The 7,625-nt window shown below is 42.9% G+C and overlaps 1 non-coding gene across 1 annotated transcript; it reads left to right on the forward strand.

The window, feature by feature from the left end:
- The first annotated feature begins 1,739 nt into the window (after nucleotides 1–1,739).
- Nucleotides 1,740–3,591, forward strand: LOC119167792 (uncharacterized). The gene is made up of 3 exons (XR_012888769.1): nucleotides 1,740–1,813; nucleotides 1,957–2,077; nucleotides 3,435–3,591. It is a non-coding gene; the product is annotated as an uncharacterized LOC119167792 (transcript).
- The last annotated feature ends 4,034 nt before the right edge of the window (nucleotides 3,592–7,625 follow it).

The following is a 7,625-nucleotide window of genomic DNA, read 5'->3' on the forward strand; positions in this document are numbered from 1 at the left end:
CTGCCGCTGACCAGCACGTTCTTAACCATGCTTTGCATGCAATAACGGAATGGTGCAATAAATGGGATATGCTTATAAATCTCGACAAGACAGTTCACATGTGCATCTCCAATAAGAATAAATCTCACTTCATGTATAGTCTTGGCAATTATCAGATTAAACAAGTGGAGGAACATAAGTACCTGGGGTTAACCTTGACGTCCAGACTTAACTGGTCAACACATATAAATAACATATGTTCCTCCGCGAGAAAGAAGTTAGGATTCCTGAAGCGTAAATTAGGAGATGCCCCCTCGTCGCTTAGACTCATTGCATACAAATCCATTGTAAGACCCACCCTGGAATACGGAAGCATTGTATGGGACCCCCATACTATCACTAATAAAGAAAAGCTTGAAAAAATTCAGAGATTGGCAGCTAGCTTTATTTATAAACGTTTTAGACGTCGCGACTCCCCTTCAGCTATGTTGGAGCTCGCACACCTAGAGCCATTGGCCAAACGACGTAAAAGTGCCCGTCTAAACTTTCTACACCAGCTATATTTTAATAAATTGGGAATCCAGTCACAAGATTACATAGCTAATAACCCTAGTCGAGCGTCTCGTCACAAACATAGCCGAAGTATTACACCGTTCTTTGCCCGTGCAGACCAATACAAATATTCGTTTTTTCCCAGAACTGTTTCCAATTGGAATGTTTTGCCAGAGTGTTCACCCTTGCTGTCATCCGATGTATAATGATTGTATACTTACCTGTTGATTATGTACCCTCACAGTCATGTGTCGATCTTGCATCCGTACGCATGTCTTCTGGAATGTGTACATCCCTCTCCTGCTTGGGCCTCTCAAGGTTTGCAGCATTGTACAAATAAATAAATAAATAAATAAATAAATAAATAAATAAATAAATAAATAAATAAATAAATATCTAAAGGGCAGCCTCGACAATTTTTAGTATTACGTACTGATGTCATCATAAGTGAAATTTTCTTTATGCATGCCTAAACAGGAAATGCTGCTTTTTAAATTGATTGTTAAAAAGATTTTTTTGTTGTAATACGTTTCTCTGATGCAGGTGGACATTGGCAGTGGCCTTCAAATAAATTCCAGAGCATGGAAGCACATTCAGGGCCATCAAAAGGATTCTCTTTTTGTGAAGGACCTTCTTCTCGGAATTTGGCCCAAGAAACAACTGAAAAACCGCTCATTGCAAGGTGTGTTGCTGTTATATAGAATTCTTTGTGCTTTTTTTAACAGTGGATCTGTTTATTAAGCCTGCTGTAGTCTATCCATCAGGAAAAAAATATTCAGGTGGGTATGCGCCAAACGAATTGGGAAAGCCCCACTTCGAGTAAAGCAGGAGCAAGTGTTAAATGAAAACTCCGCTTGATGAAGTGGAGCATGTGAAACACGTGAGAGAAATAAGGAAAATAAAGACATTACATGATATAAAGACTAGACAGAGAAAAAGATAGAAAAGCAGAAAGCAAGACAGAAGGAGGAAAAAATAGAGAGAGTGAAAGACAGAAAAATAAAGGAGGTGATGCACAGAGAGAAAAAAAGGGAAGAAAGAGGGAGAAAAAATTGATAGAAAAAGAAATACAATGGGCAACAAGAAAGGCTGCCCAGCTCTACTCTTCCTTCAGGCTTGGCACCACTAGTGCGAAGCTGCCATAAATTTTTAGTGGTGTGAACTAGAAGTTGCAGTGTGTTAATCACTGTTCATTTGTGTATTGCAGAGAAGCGGTGTCCACGATTTCCCGATCGGCCTGCAAAGACTCCGCTGACACCATGGAAAGTAGAAGTGATGCGTGGTAAGTGTTCATGTTTTTTATGATGTTTCGGTGCAGACTGTCTTTGGTCATTCTGCTTCAGACCGCATTCTTAAGACTCTATTTTTGCTTAAAAATTGTTTCTTCTTACCAGTTAGTGAGGCCTGGTTAACTTCTTGTTTTAGACTGTTACAGATGGAGACTGCAGTGCCAGGGCATTCCCGAAAACCTTGTGCCTGCTGCAGTCGAGCAGCTGAACCACTTCGTGGTTGAGAAGCTGGCGGGCCTTGAGAGGCTCGGAAAATGGTGAGGTGCTGTTGTAAATCTGTTTGACTAACTTTGGGAAAGTTCTACGTATGTAGTTTTTAAATAACATGCAGCCTGGTAAAGAAAGTGTTTAAAGCATCATACTGACCGAATTCCACGCCAGTGCATTTGCGAACATCCATGCGAAGTATACGTGTGAGATCATGTGGAGAAAGCTAGCCTTGAGCTCGCAGCACATCAAGTTAACACTGTATTACCAACGCAAATTCTAGACTCACCTCCTAATGTTTGAAGCCAGAAAAAACAAAATGCAAATATTACATCAAATGTAGGCCGAGCAGGAAAAAGAAAGTTTACAGTATTCACAAAACTCTAACAGAATATACAGTCAAACCCTGATATATAGTCAAACCCAGATATATAGTCAAACCCAGAGACACGGGCGCTGCAATCGTTGTGACGTGCAGGGTTGGATCACGTGACTCACGTTGCTCTGGTGAAAGGAAGCGGGCGGTTGAAGACATTGCTTTTAACCACGATATCTGTTTTCCGCTTTGAACAAGATTTTGTTCTTACTTCATGTGTGCGGACACCTAAACTTCACAATCTGGGAAAGTGCAGTCAGAATTATCGGCAGCATGGCACTTTATACTGCTCCGCACGTCACAGTGCGAGTCTACTGTCCGCTTTCACTTTTACCGTTACCCTGATTTGAAAGAGCGTGATACCACTGTCACCTCACAATCCTTAATTGTTATATCCAGCTCATGGGGTTCTTTGTTTATAGAGGATGTCTGTAGAATGAACCCATCCAGTGTGGAAGTGTTACATCAATTGCATAAAGAAATTCCGATATATAATATGCAAAACGGCTGCTGTTCATGTTCATTGTTCTACATCTGTGCCTAGGCTCGCACAATGCGTGCAACCTGCACGTCAACTGAAGGCTGAATTAGCTAAACTTGTTCCAAAACCGAAACTCTGGCTATGTCACCCAGGTGACCAAACAAAGCTAATTTTCAGTCTTTGAGCCACTAATAGTGGCGTGTGAAAATTGGCGTACAGTGGTTGAGCTGCCTATGCAGTTTATTTTTCCTGCTTCAAAAGCCACTTCTATCACTGCATTATAGCCACAGAGAACTTGTTCGTTTATTATGGTGTAACGACAATATAATTTACATACTTTGTGTGTAAGTCTGTAGGAATATCTTTTTTTCTTCTTTTTTTTTGCAGCAAGTGTAGCCCTCTCTCCGCCATCTGTTACAGCCAGAACACAGATACATTTATAGTGTGCTTCAAGGGCAGCATCACAATATTGTTGCATCCTGTGTATATGTAACATTAGTGACGTGAACTTGTAACTTCCATGTACTTATGTATTTTTCATCACTTTCAGGGAAAAGACGCAGGAAATTCCTGAATAAGTGCAGCAAGGTGAAAAATAGGCAGTACCTGAATTTTGGCTAGTCTTTTACAATACTTGGTTTTGCTTCTTTATGGCTACTCAAACTTTTACACTACTTGCAAAGTAATAAATTATGTTAAAACAAGTACCTCCATTGTATGGTTTTTATTTAATGTGTGTACATTGCACATCATTCAGAAACAAGCATACAAGACCGTTTTGTTCAGGATCAACATTTCTTTTGTCGAATTCGCAAGCATTTTTGCTTCAACAATCTGGTGTACTCTTTGCACATGTTTTCCAGCCAAACACCAGTTTTAGATAGAAGAATATTCGGGTCAAACTAGACCGCCAGTTCTGCACTAGTGTACTTCAAATGGTTGACGAGTTGCACACCACCTAGCTCTAACTGGATGACCATGTGAGTTCAACTGGCTAACCAAATGGCTCTAACTGAGTGACAATGTGTTTTCAACTGGTTAACCAGTTGGCTTTAACTGGATCACTATATATGTTAAACTGGCTAACCAATTGGGCACCAGTCAGCTTCAACTGGATGACCATATGTTTTCAACGGGCTAACCATTTGAACACCCATTCACATTGACTGGTTGACCAGTTGGACACCAATATGTTTAGTTAGATGACCATATGTTTTGAACTGGCTAACCGATTGGGCACCAGTTGGCTTTAACTGGATGACCATATGTTTTCAATTGGTTAAGCATTTGGACACCAATTCACATTGACTGATTGTCTAGGTGTACACCAGTCAGCTATAATTGGTTGACCATATGTGTTCAATAGGTTGACCAATTGGGCGCCAGTTGGATTCAATTACGTTCAGTTCAATACAACTGGAAAACCAATTGGCCACCGGCACTGCTCAAATGGTTTGCCAATTGGACGTAAACTGGTCTACCAATTGGATATAATTGGTGCACTCCCAACTGGTGGCGAAATTCCAATTGGTCGAAAACCAATCGGTGGCAATTGGTATTTTCCAATTGGACCCATTGATTTTTTTTGACTGGGATTTGTCTTTACATGCCAACAAGGTGAAACAAGAACGGACAAAATCAGCAGCTCGCGATGGCGTTGAGCACGCTTTTTGCCACTGACAAGATGGCGGCGGCCGGCTTCACTCGCACAGCGCCCTTCCACTCCAGCAAGTTTTATGTATCCTCCTTGGTTCTACTACTATCCTCTTCACGACATTACAGTGTTGCTGCCTTACTCGCGAACCTTTCTAAATTAAAGCACGCAATCATGCATTAACATGCGCCATACTAAACATAAAAACAGTGCGCCGGTACATGAGATCACGAAGCGCGGTCCACGCTATCACAAGAGCAATTAGAAGAATGAAACAAAGAAAGCAAAAATGTATAAAATATTTCGGCTCAATCCGATCCGGAATCCAGTCTTTTGCAGCGGCTTTTGGCTCTGTATGAACGGCCAAGCCAGCGCCAAGTCAAGCTCTCGTCTCTGATCAGCTGTTTGTTTCCAACGAGCATTCAAAGCCCAGTGAACTGGCAATTTGTTTAGATGATATTGCTAAAGGGCTTGAAATTGCATATTTCTCTACGTACTACTGTTGTACTTTTCCTCTCTGTTTCCTGATCACAGTGATGAAATTGAGGAGGTTACAATTTCGAAAACAGCAAGTGCAGCTCAAGCATTGGGCAAGGCTCCTTCTGGCGTTACATAAGTCGGTTGCAAGACTTTAGGGTGGTTGTTGCCAGACTGCCGCTAAATTTGGCTAAAAATTTTTTCCTGTAGTTGTGGTTTTTCCGTAAGAGTTCGGTGCCATCAGCGGTGCATTTGGTGAGTGCATGAGTGACGCTGGCCGTTTTTAATAGCGGAATGAACCGAGCCTAGCAGAAGTCGAGCGCGGCGCTGCTGTGCAATTAGGAGGGCAATTTGATTAACGGAATAAAACGTGCCTAGCAGAAGTGGAGCGTGGCGCTGCTGTGCAATTAAGAGGCCGTTTTAATTAACAAAATGAACCGCGCCTAGCAGAAGTCGGGGCACGTTCTCTTGCTGTGTGCGCAGCTGTGCAATTAAGATATCGCGTCTCAGCATTAGGAATGACGGGGAAAACTGAATAGAGTCGCAGGAGGTGATGCGCTGTACCCCTCCCCCTTACTTTTTTTTCTCTCAGCTGATCGTGTCGCGTGGACCCAACACGTTCGGACTCGTATATACATGTGATGAATAAGCGTTCCAAGGCTGGTTAATCGGGGTACGTCGGATATGCTACAGCTATGTACGCCTGGAAGGCTGCTTTATCAAACCGCGCTCGACTTCTGCTAGGCGCGGTACATTCCGTTAATTAAAACGGCCTCTTAATTGCACGGCGGTGCCACGCTCGACTACTGCTAGGCGCGGTTCATTCCGTTAATTAAAAGGGCCAGCGTCGCTCGTTCGCGAAATGCACCGCGGATGGCACCAAATTCTCACGGAAAAGCCAGAACTACAGAAAAAAATTTTGCAGACAAATTTAGCGGCAGTCTGGCAACACTGACCCTTCCAGTCTGGCAATCACTTATGCAACGCCAAAAAAAGGAGCGTTGCCCGAGCACCCATTAGAGATTTACGGTGCCGCGTTTGAGAGAGTTAAATAAAACTGCAATATTACGAAAGCAAGGCTCTGAAGCAACATCGCATTTTATCAGGCCTACAGCTCTCACACCTAGACGAGTAAAACTCGTTGATATTATCTTGCAAAGCTGTGTATAATATTTAAAACACATTCTTTAGCCAATGATGAATTGTTCTCTCGTGTGGCTTCTCCATATCGTGCTGTCATGTTAACTTACAAAGGCGAATTTCCATACTTATTCTCTTTAGATGTTGCAAAAACTTGAAACGTGGAGTGTATGCCATATTAATAATTCTCCTCGTAACTTGGGTCCGCCTCTTTAAACAGCGCCGCATTTTATTGCTCGCAATCGTGTTTGTCTTATACTGTAAGCCAGCAGTGTGATTTCATCAATATTCACGAGTGTTCCCTTACTATACAAACACGTACGGCTTATTTGGTGCGGTGCACGTATGTAGCAAAAATGTCATTTCGTCAGCTAGCGTATGTATGCATACACTTGCATGCCCTGCAGTACGTGTGCATAATTAATGCAGTAAGGACGGCAATGCATAGCCTTGCATGAGACATATATTCTATGCATTGTTATGAGCCTACTGTTTATCATTACAATTTTTAGGGGCGAAGCTCCTTAGGGCGTGGGCTGTGCGTCCCCTGTAGCCTGTATGTAGCCACCTCTAGTTTAGTTCTTGCAGTGTTCACTAGATGGCGGTACCGTCCCCTCTATGTAGCCACCTCTAGTTTAGTTCTTGCAGTGTTCACTAGATGGCGGTACCGTCTCCTGTGTGTAGTTCAGGCTGTCAAGGTGGATGGACGTGTTTTTTGAGCGCTCCGGATCGACTGCGCAGATAAGTGTTTTTGCATGTTTTGAGCTTGTCTTTATAATTATAAGGCAGCGGTTGAAATCTTCGTAGCACTTATTTTATGGTACGGTTTTTTCGGGGGCCAGCCACCAGGTATTTATTAGTTAGTGTGGGTGTGTGTTTGAATTTTTTTGTTGCGGTTTTTTTGTTGCTGTTTTTTTGCCACCCCGTGGGAGAGGTGCGCGTACATTGAACACGCCAATTTTTGTAGTAGAGCTTAGACTTTCTCTTTTTTTTCTCGTAGTGCAGGGCTCGAGTTTAGTCATTATCGAGTATAGGGACAATTGGTGTCAGAAAAGCATGGTTAAAAAGACCGTAAAGTGTTCAGGATGTGGAGTGGGTTTGAAAGTGGACCCAAGCGTAGAAGCGGATAGAGAAGAGGCTGACGCGAAGTGTAGGCAATGTGAGGTCATGGAAAAAATGGAGAAAATGATGGTTGCCCAGAGTGAACTGCTGATGAGAATCGCCGAGCTCGAGTCTGCGTTGGTGACAGAGCAAGAGAAAACGAGGGCAATGGGAAAAAGACTGAAGTCCGCCGAGGAAGCGCTAGCGAAGCTGAACAAAGAAGCGACCTACCGAGAGAACAGTAGGTAACCGGCAACCAGAACGGTGGAGAAGGAAAAGCAAGCAAGCTTGGAAAAAACAGGTTTAGCCGGTTCAACTGTTGCAAGGCCCAGCTTCAGCGAGGTAGTGGTGGGGCAGGGAGGGAACAAA

Source organism: Rhipicephalus microplus, unplaced genomic scaffold, assembly GCF_043290135.1.
Source record: "Rhipicephalus microplus isolate Deutch F79 unplaced genomic scaffold, USDA_Rmic scaffold_16, whole genome shotgun sequence".
Taxonomy (NCBI): Eukaryota; Metazoa; Arthropoda; class Arachnida; order Ixodida; family Ixodidae; genus Rhipicephalus; species Rhipicephalus microplus.